A 19,634-nucleotide genomic window follows, 5' to 3' on the forward strand; every position below is an offset into this window, starting at 1 on the left:
TTTATGTATCTTTGAACTATTCTTCTTTTTTCTTTTTATAAATTTATTTTGAGACAATTTTGTATTTTTCTTTATTGAATTGTTTATAAATAAAACTTTGATATGATGTGGAGTTGTGGCCAACACTGTTTTTATGAAGGCTGTCCCCAAATACGAATAAATACCGATATACCATTATTTTTGTTAATTTTATAATATTTCTTAAATTTTCAGTAAATGTTTCAAGAATTCCAAATAAATTTAATGACGAAAAAATATTTCACTACATATTTTTACATTTGGTTCATTCTTTAAGAATTTCATTATGTATGTTTGGTTTAGGAGTGTGATTTTGATAATGTATTTAATGCACTGAAAAGGAATATGTGTTGCTATCGGTTGGTTTTCCTAATCTACTGTAAATATGCTATTGTAGGCTGCATAACACTTTCATACTGCTAAGTGTTGAAGGGCCTAGTGAAATAATTTAAGTAATTGAAATAATAATTTGAAGTAAATAATGTTTAATTTGTTTTAATACAAAAAACATTGCCAATTTTATCGATTTAGGGTCAATCTTAGATAGTATTTGATGTTCATCTATCTACCTTTATCATTTATTCAACGGGTTTACCTAATTTTGTTTTAATTCATACTATGCATTGTTGTAGAGACATTACATTTTGATAAAATATGCTTTGGCAGTATATTAATATTCACGAGTGATATTATATAACATATTTAAGTGCTATATTCAGAATTTTATAACGACTAAGACTGAAACGATTAATGAAGTTCCAGTCTGTCATCATTATTCTGAATATTACATTTTGATAAAACATGTTTTTGGTAGTATATTATTATCCACGAGTGATATTATATAACATATTTAAGTGCTATATTCAGAATTTTATGACGACTATGACTGAAACGATTAATTTCCAACGATCAAGTTCCAGTCTGTGATCATTATTCTGAGAAGTCAGAAGGTCATTCGGGCTTAAAACAAAGACATTATTTATCACCTACCATATTTAATCTAGCACCAGAATACATTATTAGAAATTTGATGCATACCGAAAAGGGTTAATCTTTCCCAAAATACTCGCTTAATATTTAATAATAGTATTATCAGGTGAGCAGGAGGAAACTATACTACCTTGATAAAAGCTAGTAAGATACTAGTTCCCGAAATAAACATGAATAAAACAAAAAATACGGTTAGTAGTAGAAACAGGAGCAATTTCGATGATTTAGATATAGGAGGAAATGTTTCTGAATGGAAAGTTAAGTTTAAGAACGGTAGCTAAAAAAGAAAACTTAATTTATGAGGAAATAAATGCGAGGTTATATGCGGGAAATGTTTGTTTTGTTTTTTTCAACTTTGAAATTGTTTAGCTTGTACTTTCTGTCTAGAAACTTAAAAGTTAGAATTGATAAGACTATTATCCTTCTGACTGTGCTTCATGGATGAGAAACGTAGCTACTTATTCTGTAGGAAGAACTGTGCCATAAAGTTTTTGAAAATTAATTATTACGTAAAATATTTGGGCTGAAAAAATATGACCTAATCAAAAAATTTAAAAGGTTACACCAATAATTAATTACGAATTAAAGGAACTGTACCCGGTAAATATAATTTAGTTTATTGTGGGAAATAAGATGGGCGGTATTAGGTTGTAGCGCTTTGTAACAAATGAATCTCTAAAATCTTATAATAAACATTGAACGCCAGAGGGTTAGACCGAAGTTTAGGTGGTAGAATAGCATCATAAAAAAAAAAAAAAAAAAAAGGTGAAGGGTCATTGCATAGATGTGTGTCGCCAGCGATTGGTATATTCGAGATTTATTATATTGTTATTTTATTTTTTTTTATAGTAAATGATTTTAGTTATTACTCGTTAGTTAGGATTTGGTATGACATCAAATTCATTTATTACATCTTAAATAAAAATAACTTAGATCAGATTTACTAAATGTATTATAATGTACAGTTGTAAATAGCAATAAATAAATATTAAAAAAATATAAATAAATAAAAATAAATAGGGTAATATGTTGTGAAATAGAAATGTCCTTGAGAAGTAATACGGCGTTAGATTACTATACTACTGTACTGATATGCGTTGCTGGTTGTGCATAGTCAGAGCGCCTAATGCAGTATTCCTCAGGAATGTTTTATTTATGTTTCAATCAAATTTTATTAAAATTGAGATTTCACGCATATAACCAGTCTCTGGAAATAAAAAAAACCCTGAGAAGCGGGGTGTCATGCTATAAATGATATTATGTTTTTTATTAAATTTGACTGATGTTCCTTTGGCATGAATCACATCATGTAAGATTAGTAATTTCTCACAATTATTTATTGAACGAATTTAGTAAATCATGCAAGGTTTGCATAGCTTTTTTTGTACGAAATTCTTGTTTTAAAATTTAGATATTCCACCCTTCAGCCTGGATTCTGACAAAAAATGAGATGATTAAAACCCAATACAGTGTTTCATAACTGACATTTTTGTTAATTCTTGTCCAATGGTGTTTGCGTGAAAACCTCAGTGAGTTGGTGGATAATTTATCATTAAAAAGTGAAAATGCATTTTTTTCTAATAAATATTTAGTGATTTTTACTTTCCATATTCTTCTTTAATTATAAAATAACCAACGATTCTGAGTTCTCTAACAATTCGAAACAATGCAACAATAAAAACTAATTGCCAAATTCGAAAACATTACTTTGAAATATGAAGGACCCATCTAGACATTATATCTTTGTCACGCTAAAAGGAATTGACGCTTGAATATTTATACTTGTTCATTTGTTTATCGACAAGGGCACTGCATTTGAAAGTAGTATCCAGTTGTTATTATATTCTATATAATATTCCATACTACACAGACGTTCTAAATTATCGCTCAGACAGAAACTTAACGTAATTGTATACAGTCGGAATGCGTAGGTCGCTGTGAATGGTCAGGTTTGAAACGTAGAGTGGTGAATTCGTTGCCAGTCTTAAAAATTGTGATTGAAAAGTTTGTAATTTCTGAATAAATTTGGCAGGCGTAAGTCTATATGGGTTTTAGTAAGTAATTGTATACGTTAAGTTTCTGGCTGAGCGATAATTTAGAACGTCTGTGTAGTATAGAATATTATATAGAATATAATAACAACTGGATACTACTTTCAAATGCAGTGCCCTTGTCGATAAACAAATGAACAAGTATAAATATTCCTTAGTGGCCTTTCTCCAGTTAGAATCCTTTCTAGAAAAGGAACCCGCATAATCTCATCCTACCCGCAAGCACCTCGGGATCGTATCAATCCCGCTTTAGGTAGAGGTGCCATAATTAGATTCATCCACTTCGCTTTTTGGTATTTTAAACAGTTATCTATTCTACTGCGGATGAGAAGTAAGACGCAATCCAAAAATCATTCACGAGTAAGTAATCTTAAAGTGATCTACCAGCATGAAAATTTCTTCGATAAATGTTGTCGACAATGAGGCGGAAAAAGTGATCAATCCGTGAAGAAATTCCACGAGAATCCAAATTACTGGGATTTTCTTGGGATGAAACGTAGAGCTATCTGCTAAGCGATAGCAGTTTATAAATCTGGGCCACTCAATTGCTTTAAAAACTTTTAGCTGGTGAGTCTCCGAGTAGATCCAACTAAATACAACTTTGGAATCAGTGAAGCGAATTTTACTCCGGACATTTGATTGAGGATAATAAAGGGTAGAGAAGCACTGTCCCGCAGTGTTCACCCGTACTATGTATTTTATTGGAACCACTTTTGTCTTGGATTTTATGAGATTGATGTTGGTGCATCCATCGAGTGCAGTACCCGAAGATACACACTGGTGGTGTAATCCTTATTTCATGCGTCACAAAATCTAGTCAAAAGAAATGAACCTCTTTCCTTACTTGCATATCTAGGAATAGGGATCCAATATATCAATGACCATTCCTACATGATAAAAATATACTTCTCAGTGTAGGGTGGAGGAAGGATAACGCCCAAGTCCAGATGTTCAGGCCAAATTTCTTGTAGAAAACACAACAGGAGAAAAGATTCCACGCTATTGCTGAAAGGACCAGGAGCTTAGTTACTGGCATGAAGCGTGGCTGGAAGGTACAATAAGAATAGGAATTTGGCAGAGGATTCCATACAAGACCCAAAATCTTAATGAATTTTGTCTCATCTTGATGAATTTGAAAGGGTGAGATTCTGGTGGACTTGCCGATCAACTAACTTGGGTTCTTCCATTTCCCAGAACGCTCTCTGCTGTTTCTCGATACTTACTTGCGACTCAGTGAAGAAAGGGGATGTAGAAGAGCTAGGTAGGCAGCATGTATTCCCAATGACAAACAATCGGAATACTTTTGATTGAAGGTACAGTTTATATACACCATCACTGAACGGAGTACCACTGATAATAAGTCCATAGCTACTAAAGGTTAAATGGAGCCTGGTGTATGGTAACTATCATCAGACAGTTCTAATTAAAAAAAAAATATTACCTTTGTTCTATATTTTGGGCAATGGGTATTGTTATGATGTTATGAGAATTGAGATTTTTCTGAAATGGCTATATAAAAAAAAATAACCTTAAACTCGCTTCTTTATGCCTCTATAAGCAAAGTGAGTATACGGTCATTGCATTGCTAGATACAATGTTTTGCATGCCTTATCGACCGGACATAGAATGTAATTATCTAAGTTACTGTGTTGGTCCCGTTTGTGGAATGGATTCAGTCTTTTATTATGCAAATTAATTAAGGGTAGGATTATTGAATTTACATTTGACAGTCATCAAAGTAAAATTTTCCTTTCCTCTCATGCCCTATAGTAACAATAGACTCTGTTCTATCTCACTCGATATGTCGATGCTAAGGCCGTTTTAGCATTGTAATCGTATCGAGCGTAAATGTACTGTATAACCTTACAAGAATAATTTTGCTTCGGAAAAAGTGAGGGGTTTCAAAACGTTATCAGAGGTAAGTAAGTATCCACTTACTGGTGATTTTGTTGTTAGACGATTTTTATTTTTGTGGTTCAAATTATTCAATAAGATGACCATAAGGTTTTTAAACAAACCGAGCTAAAGATTCTAAAAAAATAGTATAAAAGTTTGAGATTTGTTTGTCTGTGTTTATATAACACTTTTTGTGCTTGAAACAACCAAATCATAAGTTTTCTTGCTCACATTACACAGTGATATTTCAAGTATGTTTAGAATAGTTTGTATTAAAAATGTTTTGTCTATTTCCAATTTTCTTCTCCAAAACATCTGTATATGTGATCTCAGTGGGTGAAATGCAGAGTTAATATAAGTTTATGAATAGCTGAATCTGAAGTGTAATACTAAAGTGATATTTTCTAGTGGGGCAACGTAGTTACTTATTATGTAAACTATTAATTAATGATAGTCATTATAAAATATGCATCTTAACCAATTGTGTGTGTTGAATTTATTTTCTTGTTATTACTATAGTATTTATATGAATGAGCATGACGTTTCCTATTGGGCCGTCCATAGCTCAGGTGGTTGGAGCACGCAGGGTTGGACTGTTTTCATTTCATAATACCGTCACGAACTTTTACCTTGGTTAGAATGGGTTGGTCACCTCTAGATCCACCTTCCCCCCTCCTGTATGTCAGAAATGGCCATGAACGTGGATAAAAAAAAGATAATGCTTATAGTTCGAATGAATTGAAAATAAAAAGTAGGAAAAATGTGTAATGCGAGTGTACTCGCTGGGATAAACAAGTGTAAGAAAAATAAAGCGTTAAATTAAGAATTGAAGACGATTGAAACGGAAATGGATAAACAAACTTACTGAAATAATTTTGTGATGAATATATTAAAAAATACTACTAAAAAAACGTCAATAATGCTAACTGTTTCTGTTGTGTCCAAACGTGCCTAATTAAAATCGTGTTACTATTAATAATGAGTAAAATTTTATCTTTAATGTATTAAAAATCTTACTAAATTTGCCGATTATTTACCCTCAACTTACATTATCTTATTTTTTTGGCATCATCTAATATTATGTTCATTTGTATTATGTATTTCCTTTAATTTAATTATTTATTTTTTTATCTTCCACAATGATTTTCGTTTATTGATGTATTGCTATTTTTAGTCTAGATGAATCTAATTATGATCATTGGGAATAATTTATTTTTATGGTCGTCTAATACGTTTTCGATTGTTTTTGTACGGGTATTTTCTGGTATCTGCAAATACGTGTTTTAAGAAATATAACCTATTTATTATGTTAAGGAGGGAAGATGGTCAGTCGTAAGGCTCTGTGCTACAAATTCCAAGGGTTCGTTTGAATCTGGCTGTGATTATTTATTGACCGTGAGTCAACTCTGTGGGTTCAGGGAGCCCTGCGTGGTTGACGAAAAAATCACCTCCTTGTATAGTCGTTGTTCCAAAAACAGTACTTTCTTATTAATTACCACACCCCTGACCCTCTCTATAGGTTTTAGTGGTGCAAACTTGTTTGGTTTAGTATCTGTTAAGATTTAAAATTAAGTGCTCTGTATGTTTATATTTTTCAACATATTATGTAACAAGCTAATTCAAAAAAAGTTTATCTATAATTTCCAATATATATCAGTTAGCTTAGCAAATTAATTATTTGCAATTTTTTTTTTTAAATTATGGTTGACCTTCAACTTTTTCTATTTGGGTAAGAAGATATTATTGACTTTTTTCCTTTGGAAATATTTAAATTTCAAGTTGAGGTTAGCTCTGCAAGGAACCAAATAAACTCTTCCCTTACCGGTTCACAAACTCCCTGAATATAAATCGGCACATTATCGGCACTGCTGAGATGACGAGTGGAACAAAGGCTCCACTATCCTTCCGTGTTATTCAAAAGAATTTATTTGGGAACCACTTATGGGGCTTATTTTAAAATGGAAAGCACTATTATCTAAGATTTTAGTCCTTTTTTCAAGTCGGCCTGTCGGAAATTTTTTTTCGGTTTTCTTTGTCTGAATATTTTATGCAATCCTTTTTTTCCATAAGCCTGTAGCTACTGTTGTTTTTGAGAAGTTGTTGTTTTCCCATAATGTAACGAAATGAGAAATAATTTATTATTCTGGGACTAGGTCCCTTTGAAACAATTAATAAGGCAATTTTAATTTTATAATAACATTTATTGGCCACACTTAATTATTACTTCTAAACAGGGCGAAAAAAAAGATTAATTAAAAAACTAACTGACTAAATAAAAATAAAACAAATAGTTAATTACAAAATATCTTATAATAATGGGTCAGATTGGTGAAGCAAAAGGTTAAGAGACATAAGAGATATAATAAACATAAGAGATTTAAACGAGGGAAGGTTTGGTACATGGCGTATGTTAGATGGAATGGAGTTCCAGAGATGTATATTTCGGGTGAAAAACGATTTAACAACGCAGTAGATCGGTGAGGTGGAGGGTAGATGGCAGATAAACGGGAACTAGTAGTACGAGATTGGATAGAGAACTTGAATTGCAGGTTTTCTAGGATATAGGAGGGGCTAATTTGGAATAAAATGGAAGCTAGGAAATACTGGCATCGAAAGTATGGATAGAGCCACTTCAGCTCGACGTAAGAATAAAAATCAATTTTCAAAATTTAAACCCGGTTAATCTCTTGTAAATTGTTAAATCTAGACCTAACTTTTTTGATAGCTTTCATGGGAGGTTTATGTGAAACTACTTTCTTTTCACTAGAAACAGAATTACTGCTCTTAATGGAAAGGTATAACTCTTGGATTGGATGATTCATGTTTACTGTGTTTTTAATACTTTCCAGCTCAACATTTATTAAATCTTCAGTTAAGTTCTTTTTTTATTTCTGTGCAGTTACAGCTATGCTGAGATCGTTTTATGGATCTTTCTTACTAACTTACCGATCTCCTATTTAACATTCATGTAAAGTTCAGCCTTTAGACAGTTAGTTACACAATGGCTAAGGAATAATATGTTAAACCACTAATACTGCAAAACTAGAAGGACCGATAATAAACCCTATCTTTTAGTTTATTATCGGCCCTTCTAGTTTTTCAGTATTAGTGTTTTAACATACTATTCCTTAGCCATTGTGTAACTACTTGATATATTATAACCTTAAAGAAGTTCAGACAAGGTTTTGTGTATTTTTTTTCTCCATAAAGGTAGTCTCTGACGACTTTACTGTTGTGAAGTCTTTAATTCGCTCTACAATATTACGTAACTGAATTGATTGTCCTTCGTTGTTTATCAATAACTGTAGAATAATCTTGTGTAAAGTGATGTAACATAATTGTTACACGATAATTAGCCAGGGTTGAATAATGAAATAAAATCACCTCAATAAGTATCATAAAAATCTTTTTATTTATTGGTAATTACAAGTGTATTTACATATAAACATTTTGTTAGAGAAACTACCCATTGGTAGTACTCTAAAACAAATATTCAATTAAGATCTCCATTGAAGGTAAAGTGACAAAATTCCTTATTCGGAAGATGTTAATAATATTTTTCAAATTATTAATTGATTGTAGAAAACAAACTAAAAAAATGTATTAGATTAAATATAACATATATGACATGAATGAGACTTCTTGTTTAAAATAAATTATTATTTTTAGGACTATCAAGATGCATGAATATCGGACAATTGTCCATTAAACGCTGTAGAACTATTAAGAAAACTATAAAATAGTTTATATTCATCTTTAGTTGTTTTTTAACCTCAAAAATTTATAGAAATGAATTTATCAAACTTTCTAAAAATAATCCAGAATAGATTATTAAAATAAAGTTTCTCAATTTAAGTGCTACCAATGGGTAATTTCTCTGTACTCCTTTATCACTCCATTATAAACTAAAATAAAATTTACTGGATGTCTGTCTATGAATATACAGTTGTAAATAACAAAATATAAATAAAAAAAAAAGTTTTTTAAAACTTTAGATAAATAAATAATGTGATCCCCTACGACCCATTAAAGATCATGGATTCAGTAATTTGTAAGGAAGCATATTTAAAATTATAATTAGACTTTTTCCTTAACCCACAGGGTTGACTCACGGCTACTGTATGACAGAAAATAATTATCTGCTCAACCGGATTCAAACTCCAGTTTTTGGAATTAGTAGCAAAGTGCCTTACCATTGAGTTATCCACTCCCATTATTAGTATTATAATTATTATTATTGCATATATCAGTTTTAAACTTATATGTATTCTAATGTTGGACTTATTTGCCTTAACTTATTGCCCCGGATTCTCCATTGAGATACAACTCTTAAATTCTAATTAGCCTAAAGGAATTTTGTAATAAAGTTAATTTTTATTTTCGCACTCTCCTAGAGAAAATAGTTTCTGAATTTCACCAGGAATAAAAATGTATAATATTGGTAAATTAATTGCAATTAAAAGTTTTAATATTAATGTGAAGAGTGACAAAATGGGGTAATTTTGACTGTAATTGGTGACCTGAGCAGAATAGGCTGCAAAAATTTGTTTTTAAGATTGTTATTGAGGGTGGCAAAATTTGCCGAAACCTTGGACTGTTTTGAGATTTAAATTGGATTCAATTTATTTTATATAAAGAAAAACTTTATTTCATATAAATACGGTTTTGTGTTTTGTTTGCTACAACAAATAATTAATTCAAACAATATGTTAACATCTTCTAAATTTTAGATAGTTTTGTCACTTAAGATTCAATTGTGATCTTAAATTAATAAAGTTAATATCATATTTCTTTCTTGAAAAGATTTTAAAACGTTTTGTTGCGTTGAGATGAAGTACTATGAAGTCTTTCCTCTTGAAGTACAAGCAGTTTGTTATAAGTGGGCTTACTTATTTCTTTAGCCAATTCAGTTGCGGGTATATATTTGGAATTAATCATAACTCACAAGTTCCATGAACTGCCAAGGCCAGTTACACCCTCAACTTTTCAAACAAAGCACCACCAGAAATTAGAAAACTTTCGTGGTTTCCCAGCGAGTTTCCTGATAAAAAACGACAAAAATCATTGAATGTGTTTTTAATTAATCTAATTTATGTACTGTATTCCTTCACGAGAAAATTTAACGCCAACCATCTTTAGGAACGTTTATTCTTAATTTTTTTTACGTCTAGATCTATTTCTTATGCTTTAGTGTTATGTTATAGTTCAAATACGGTAGAGAGGTAGTATTATCTTACTTATTTATGATATATCTTTCAAGAATATCACCATATAACTCCCCGGTTCCATCAAAAAATAAATTTCTTCCTAAATATTAGTTTTGAATTTGATTGCTAATTACTCAAAGGGTAGTTTCCTTACAGGTCTTTTGCATGTCATTTTACTATGTTTAACATTTATCAGTTGTATTTTTTATATTATTGCAATGGTAAATTTTAGCAAATATTTTATTGCGAAAAAATTGTATTTTTATTTTTTATTACATTTTATATTTGTGTAATATAACAAAAACAATGTTGTTTATTTGTTTATTGTTACTATTAAACTAACAAAATTTATAAATGAAAGACTACCTTTGGTTATTACTAACACTTCTACAATTTTAAAATCAATATACAAGAAAAATGTATTAATTTTAACAAAATTAGTGTATTTTCAGTTTTGGAGTATAACACAGTTATAAAATGCATGGTGTGTTCATACCAAAGAATTATTCGTTTGCTTAGTGTGATAAAAAGAATACACATATGAAGTTTAATTTGTGTAGCTGAGGACTGATGTTCTTTTTTTGTTTTTTAAAATAATGTTCTATACAATAATAATGCATAATACAATATAATACTGGGATCCGGCTAAAATAACTCAGACTTAATCATGTCCCGTTTGGTAGGAATGGTTTCAGCTTTAATTGCAAGAAATAAAGGTATTAAATAAAATAAATTAAAGTATTGCAGAGTAAGCCCAATTTAAATTATACTTGAGGTGTAGATAGTTGACCGTAGATTACTGATTGGAGAAGTTGGTCGGTGAATGCGGTCAACAAAGAACAACACAAATAAACAAAAAAATATTTATTTATGCCGAAGTTTTAACCTGAGTTTCGAAAAACGTCGGCATAAGTAAATATTTTATTCTTTAATTATGATGTTCTTTGCTGTCCGCCTAATTGTATTGAGTGATCTTCCTCAAACGTAAGTAATCAAATTTTCAAGCTGAATCAAAGTGAAAATGATAGAATAATAATATTGTTACTATTCAAATCCTTTTTAATTTTTTTTTATTTTGTTTTTGTTTTTATAATGAATTGTTAAAAAATCTCTTCCGAAATCAGCTAAATTAAAAGTGAAAGCAAAACTTTTGGACGAATACTTTCGTCTTATGATGGTCTAAGACACAAACATATTGACAGGAATAAAATATTAATGAACTGAAAATCGATGTTACTAGTTTTGAAATACAACTCCTAACGACGGTTAGTGCTTTTCGAACTGTTTCCTACAAAGCGGTGTGAGTGATTGCCAATTGTTGACCGGACATGAATGCTTTAGAGCTTATCAGTACCGATTCAAACATGACAACACCGCAGAATGCCCTGGATGTCAGACTGTCGAGGAAACAGGGGAGCACATGTTTTTCACTTGCATTCGCTTTGCCACAGAAAGAAGTGAATTGGAGAGAGTGTGTGGAGGACGCATCACATCAGAAAATGTGCTGAGCCACATATGCTGCGCTCAGACCAGCATTGGAACGCAGTGAAGAGACACACCACAGTCGTCCTCGAGAGGTTGAAAGAGGAAGAGAGGGCTAGAAGACATGAGGTGAAAACCATGCGAAGAAAATAAAGCGGCACTCAGCCATTTCCCTCAATGAAGTAATGCCCAGCGGCGGTCCCGTGGAGAGGAATGGACAGGTGTAAGGGCGGTGGCTTTAGTGGGTAAGAATCCCTCACTTGGATAGGTACGGACGGGCCTATCCGTGTCTTTTGAAGATTTCCACTGACCCTCGTAAAAGAAATACATACACCATTTTGTGCGGCAGGGTTATTTAGACTCAGAGGACTTCAAATCTTATATTTAAGATGAAAAACTCGAATTTGAAATTGTTTACAGTTACAATAGATCCTCTTACTGTATATTTCGTATATAGGTAAGAAAAAAAAAGGTCTTAAAATAATGAATCGAAAATAAATATATTTTGTGTATGAGTAATCCCGTTCCATAAATCAATGGTTAATTTTAATTAAAAATCGATAGTAACCATTCAGCATTAATTTAATAAGGTATTAATAAGGATTAAGGTTATACTATAGTTTAATTCTTTATTACAATTTTAATCGTGTTTTAAAAAGGGTTTTATTGACGCCCAAATCTATTCTTAGTCAAGAAAAAACAAAAGAAGGCCATCATCGCTTAGAGCTATAAATTAAAATTGGTTTCACTTGTTATGTTAATTACTCCAATCTTAGTTTCATAAATTAGGGTTAAAGAGAACTATAATTGAAAATGCCTGGGGAAAGAATTAAGAAGAGGTTGAGCTCCAAAGTTTTGATTAAAAATGAACAAAAAGTGACTGTATTTTAAACTTTGAGAAGAATTAATGAAGCAGAAATCAGTTTTCCCGGCGTAAACTTTATTAAGAAAAAATTCTCCTTTGGATGTACTGTTTTTATTAATTATCTCACACTTTTTATTCCACAAAATTGAAATCTTTATGTCTAGGTCATTTGAAATTTTTATTATCGTTTTAGTCTCCACTTTTTTAAACAACACGCTCCTAGGTAATTAAAATAAAAAATAATTATACTACATTTTTAATTTTAAACTGTTAACCCTACAGTGCCTTCTTTTTAGTGCCCCAAGTGGTTTCCCGTGAGCTTTTACCTCTTGTTAGACGATTATTATTATTTTTTTTATATAATTGGATCTGATGGTGACAATAATCTATACGATTTTTTTCAATGAAATTTGAAACTGAAATTATAAATTGTAGAGCTTCAATCACATGTATCCAGAGTTCATAAAAGATCTGAGATATTTTTGCCTTCACTCATGATTTAAAAAAAAATTAACGCAGGAGATGAAAAAATGCTCAAGTAGGATAAAAACGATGTCATGTTAGGAGTATCCTAGTGAGAGAAACACCCAATCTTGCCGTTAAGTGGAGGCCAGAGCAAAACTGAATTGGGTATATGTAGGAAGGTACATAAGCAAGCGGCAATAATAACATCTAAGGGGTAACAGACGGCAGGCAAAATTATTAACAAAACATATGAAATACTAGAAAAATAAAGACGTCAATTTCCCAATATTAGCATTTCACACAAATTTCCTGGTTTAAAAACACAAGTTAGTAGAAATAGCATCAAATTCGTGATTCTACAATTGGATCACATTGAGCAGAACAATGTAACATAGTAGGTAACTGAACTGAGGAAAACAAATAAGTTAAATAAAAATACTTACAAATTGATGTATGTATGAACTAATTTTAACAACAAATAAAAGTGCTTTTTCCCTCGAACATTTTCTAATACTAAGATATTACCGATCTATAACAAATGTTTTCACATTTAATGCATTTTTGTTGGGGAAGGTATCTTTCCTGCAGATCTTGGAGTGATACTTCAAAACCAATAGTAATATTATTGGTTTTGAAGTATCAGTAAGTAGTATGCTTCGGGACCTGACCGTTTCTTACTTCAGGTATCCCGAGTGTTTGTTGAATTTTTTGTTTACATTAGTGTGGAAAAGGGGTGTTGAAATTTGTGAGACTTTCTGCTCAATAATAAGACTTATATGTTTTTTTAGTGAACCAAAATAAAATCCCTAAGGGGGCAAATTGTGTTAGTGTGTTAGTTTAATGTGAATTATTATAATCTAAGAAACAAATTTAAGATCTCAGGGGCATCAGAAAATTAGACTTCCGACCCCGAATTTATATAAACTCAAAACAAATACACGAAAATCGGATTATGCAAATCCGACTATGACATAATAAATATTTTGAAAATTTCAGCTTATATGATATTTCTTCTTTTCAGCCGTATTCAGTCCAATTATTCTGATTTAATATGTCCTTAGAACAAAACACATACTAAATGTACCTATAATATTATCTTTCTTATTTCGTTTTTCCTCAGTTGTTTGTTTATTTTTTTATTGATTTAAAGCTTAAAATTAATAAAATAAAAATCAGTAAATATTAAATGTTGTGTATCAATAAAGCTCAATCTTTATTCATACATAACATTTTAATTAAAATATGGAATAAATATTATTTCACAAATTATTTATACCTTAATGCATAATCAACAATTAATTGTTATTTCTTTTATAGAATAAACCTAATAAACAGGATTTAATTTAATGAAAAATTGAAGTACTGAAAGTTGTTAAAACAAAAAAAAACATGCCTATAAATATAATAAAGTGAATGAGAGTTGAGTGAAAGGTATAAAAGAAAGAAAATGAAATAAAAATATTTTAGTAACTGCCTTTTATGATTGAATGATTAATAATAAAAGTGATAAATTTTAAAAATAACAATAAATGGATGATTAGAATAATAATTAAATATATTAAGAATGAAATTTGTGTCAGTATTTTGTAAAACTGGGGAATCCTAAAATGTTTTGGAGCGCTTTTTTGTAGTTAACTTGGTCTGGAAAATTGTATTTCGATAACAAAGTTTATATTTTTAATAAACTGGAACACTCGTAATTCTATTTCGCACAGTTAGCTAAATTGGTATTCATCTATTAATTACATATGCCAACAAAATGAAATTTGTATAAAAATTTGATTTGATGATTTCCGCTAATTATTTTATTTCCGGTATTCTGAAACCGAAAATGAACTCATGTACAGATTTTTGGTAAATTCATGAATGAATTTTGACCGTCTCACTAATTCATGTTTTTATTTTATATCTTATTTAATTTTTCCCAAATATGTGTCCTCTTACACTAGGAGATATGGATAGTTGCTTATGGTTTTCGAAACTAAAGTATTAAGCAAAATTTTCGGACCGAAAAAGGATGAATTAACTGGATAATTTAGATGGCTACACAACACTGAATTAAGGAAATTGCATCTGGAAAATATAATTCAGTTTATAGCATTGTGGCTCATAAGATAAGCGTCCCTAAAATTTTAATAAACATTGAACAGACGAGTAAACGTCCGAGGAGTAGACCAAAAAGTAGATGGGATAATTGCGTTAAAGCTGATTTAGTGGTTTGGAAGGGCGTCACTAGAAAAATGTATGTAGAGAACGATTGGTGGTGTCAGCATCGAACCTTCGGGTTCATTATTACTTTTATTATTATTATATTTTTTTTCTCTTTTTGCGAAAATTTGTTCGCACATTGTCCTAGATCCTCTTAGAACCTTTATTACTCATTATACATTTTATTTTTATACCGTAACTAAATTCAAATGTTTTAGTAACGCTGAAAACAATATTTTTCTTTTATTCAAATGATAAGAATAAAGCATATGTTCGTTAAATCTGAAGGAAATAAAACGTTTATCGAATATATTAAAACCATTATAATTATATTCACTTATATATCAAATTTAAATAAAGTATAACGTATTTTTGATACAATAAAAATTTGTTCAGTTGTTCAGCTGAGTACCCTTGGTGCTATAAAACATTTTATTGATCTTTGATTACAAAACTAATATTATATATCATGAGTTAATGGAAGACTTTTACCTGATGGAAGAATACGAAATTCTTTTTAGTTTCAGTAAACAAATAAACATACAGATTAGTAAAAATAACAAATTAAATGTTTAGTCTTAATCTGTGTTAAGACTACTATACATTTAAAATACACAAAAATATTTGTACCTTTTCGCTGGTAAAAAAACAAGGAGCAATAAAAAACGATGGAAGAGAAATATCCTGGTGATTCTATCTAAAATTCAATAATGTTACTTATTAAAAAAACTTAACTATCTTTAAATTGTTACGGTTTAACATATGTTCAGTATTGTCAATAAATAAAGACTATTTGTTTAATGTTTATTGTAATATTTATTTAACAATAGAAATTATATTTCTAGGTTTATAGGCAAAGATTAGCTTTAGTTGCTTTCTTCATCGATCGCCCCATTTAAACAGCGGAAAATGTGAATAACAAAATAAAGTCGGTACTCTAGGCCTCCATCTTCATATCAATATATTTTCTCTACATCTTTTAAAGACGAAATGTTGATTATTTTTTATCTTCAAAAATAAAATTTAACAAATAATGCTTCTAACCTTGCTTCCTCTTCCATTCCTGGCAATCCTCCGAGGAGCCTGAAAAGAAGATGGCCTCGTGACCTTATATTGTAAACTGTTTTTAGAGTTCTACTACTGGGTAGTTTCTCTACATCCAGTATCATATCATTATGTCATTATGATAAAATTTACTGGTTGTATTTTTTTATAAAGTTGTAAATAACAATAAATAAATAAAATAAAAAAACAAAACAAATAATGCGCCAATACATAATAGAACTTGTTAAATCCAAACAATGTATCGTGTTATACTTTTTTATATTTGTTGTTAAATGTTATGGATTTTAATCAATTATTTATATGTGGTAATAACTAAACTAATTATACAATATAATTCCTAAAAGTAAATTAAGTACTATTATGTAGTGATGCAATATTAGTTAATTTTTTGAGTTTTTGCGTAGAAAGGTTAACGTATTGATGAAGTAGAGATATGAAAAATGTAATCATTGCACATAAATCAATGAAATTGTTTAATTTTTTTAGTCATATATTTGAAATTTTCACGGTCTGAATAAATTGACCTGCAGTCTGTTCTAGAGAGACGGCTGGGACATAGTCTTTTGTCTCTGATCCTTCTGACCTCGTTTCTTCTAGTTCCCTTCCTTCATTACAATGGTAATACGAACCAGGCTATAGCTTGCTTCCATGTATTTAAGCTAGATAGTATTTTATTGCAAAATGTCTTATTTTTTACTAACGAAATATTAGAACTAAGTTAGTGTCTCTAAAGGAGACTTTAACAATGGCATTAATATGGTATTTTGTATTTAATCAATAGTTCTAGTCAGTATAATATTTAAAATAATTTCAATCTTCCAATCTGTATTGTATAATTCGAGACACTGTTCATGAAACGATTTCACAACAAAAACTGGTTTGTCGGTTTTTCAGATTTTAATTTCTTAAAGAATGCTATAAAATTTTTTAAAAAATGTTTTATTGAATGTGCTGGTAAATCCAGATAATTAGCTTATCATAGATCAGTCAGAATTTACAATTATAATATTTAAAATAATATCAATTTTCCGATCTATACTGCCTAATTCTAATTTTTCTGAGGATTTTATATACTGCCTGGCTGTATATAGACTGACATATTTATTTCAGAGTGCTCCTGAGAATCTTGAATTTTCCTCTCCAGAACTGTATTAAAAAAATGTAGAATTAATATGTAAACAAAGCGACTTTCCTTTAACTATCTTATTTAATTAAGCAATAGAATACGTTTTTGGGGATAGCCTCGGGGTAAGGCGTGTGACTACTAACTCCAAGCATCCTAGTTCGAATTCGGCTGGGCAGAAAATTGTTTTCTGTTACACTGTAGCCGTGAGCCAACTTCTGTGGGTTCTTAGAGCCACAACCTCTTAAATTGGGTAACCTTAATTAGGTAAAAATCTAGCAGTTGAGCGTGATTCTTACCAAATCACTTCCTTGCCCAACCGTTGGTCTAGTAACAGTATTTCAGTACAAAATACTGAACACCCCAGCCCTTGCCAGGTTGTAGCGGTATAGATTTTAATTTTAATTTTTTTTTTTTGAACTGTTAAACTAAATAAAACTACGTTGATAAAATCTAGAAAAGAACTAAGTCGACATAAATAAAAATAAATAAATAAAATATGGTTGGCAGTAGAAACAGGTGCAATTTCAGTGATATAAATATAGGAGAAAATACATTTGAATAAGTAGGGAGGTTGAAGTATCTAAATTGATGAGGAAATAAAAGTGAGGTTAAAATGTGTGTCATTATCCACTTTCGAAATTGCTTACTTCGTGCCTTCTGTCCAGAAACTTAATAGTTAGAATTTACAAAACTATTATTATTTCCTACTGTTCTTTACAGATACGAAGCGTGACCTCTTACACTAAGGAAAAAAAGAATGTTTAGATTTAAACAAATAATTTAAGTATTTTTTTAATGAACCTATGGTTACTTCTGATATGGGGAGGGAGGAGGCGGTGGGGATTATCTGGAGGTAACTAATCTACTTTATCCGAAGTGAGGGGTCAAGTTTCCATTTTGTGGAACCACTACAAAAATAAAACTAGACCCCCTAGGCAGGATTCGAATCAGTACCAACGAGTCAGTTAAAATTGACGCTACAACTCTTTGGTTTAAAAACGGCACTAAATAGCGGGAACTGCACCCGGTAAATATAATTCCGGTTACGTCATTGCTGCGAATAACATGTAAGTGTAAAGTTGTAGGGCTTAGCAACGAGCGGATCTCTAAAATGATAGTAAAAACTGAACCGACGGGTAAACGGTCTAGGAGCAGACCGAAGAGTAGGCAGGAGTTGTACGTTTCGACTGATCTAGTAGAATTTGGACTGGCGTCATTAGATAGATATGTGTAAAGACCGATTAGTTTTATGAGCATCGAACCTTCTTGTTCACTAAATCTTTTAATGACACTCATTAGCTAAATATAAGCTTAAGCCTCATTAGATTAAATAAAATTAAAAAAAAGTATGAACAAACTGAATTTTCCATCTTATTACGTAATATTGATTCGGGGGTAGACACATTGTTACTTATACTTAATTTATTTTTGTTAGAATTTGTTTAATACCTAAGTTCACTAAGTGTATTTATGTCATATTTAATTTAATAGTAGGAAAAACTTGAGTTTAATAAATATAGACTGTTTAGGATAGTGATTCCTGCTAATTGTTTAGAAAATAATAAATATAATGCCATATATTTTTTAATGCTATGACAGCTTTACATTAAGGTAGAATATTGTATGATATTGTATATATTTATTATTTTATTATATTACGTATTTTTAGAAAATTAGAGAAGAAAATATTTCAATATTTAAACTATATTAAATAGTATTTATAAAACTATATTATATTTATACATATAGTTGACCAAGTAACTTAAAATATAAAGAAGATGGTCAGGGTTACGGTCAAAAAAAGAACAAATTGTTTTTAACGACGTTTATCTATGTCCGACGTTTCGCCCAACTTTGCAGGGCTTCATCAGGGCTGTTCAAAGCGATAGGTTAGTAGATAGCTGAGCCTATCCCTTTTTAACTGCTGTTTAACCTTGTTATGAACTGCCTCTGTTGTCAATTTCAATAAATATAAAATTAATTCATAGTCACACTACCTTTGTTTTACTTATTATTATTATTCATTATTTTTTAAAAAAAAATTTCTCTCGTTCCTTTTTCAAATTAACTTTTTACTATTAGAGGGCAATTGTTTGTTTTATTTAAGTATACTAATATCATTATTTTTTGTTATTAATTTTACTTTCCTCTTTTATTAAGAAGCATTATTCTTATCTATTTATTTTGTTATTTTTTCTTTTAATAAGAACATTGTATATAGTTAGGGGTGTCTTTTGTACGAGACTATACTCCCTCATAAT

General features: G+C 30.3%; 1 protein-coding gene across 2 annotated transcripts in view; it reads left to right on the plus strand.

Annotated features, from left to right (window-relative positions):
* Nucleotides 1–19,634, plus strand: part of LOC106692638 (glutamate receptor ionotropic, NMDA 3A) — a 553,673-nt gene that overhangs the window by 93,846 nt on the left and 440,193 nt on the right. Inside the window, exon 1 of one of the 2 annotated variants that reach the window (XM_067053148.1) lies at nt 16,775–16,865. The exons of the other annotated variant lie outside the window; for it this stretch is intronic. The gene's annotated coding sequence lies outside the window, so the exon portion shown is untranslated. Of the gene's footprint in view, nt 1–16,774; nt 16,866–19,634 lie in introns of those variants that run through there. 2 annotated transcript variants of the gene reach the window in all.

This window comes from Halyomorpha halys, unplaced genomic scaffold, assembly GCF_000696795.3.
Source record: "Halyomorpha halys isolate HHAL.00 unplaced genomic scaffold, Hhal_1.1 Scaffold64.1, whole genome shotgun sequence".
NCBI lineage: Eukaryota > Metazoa > Arthropoda > Insecta > Hemiptera > Pentatomidae > Halyomorpha > Halyomorpha halys.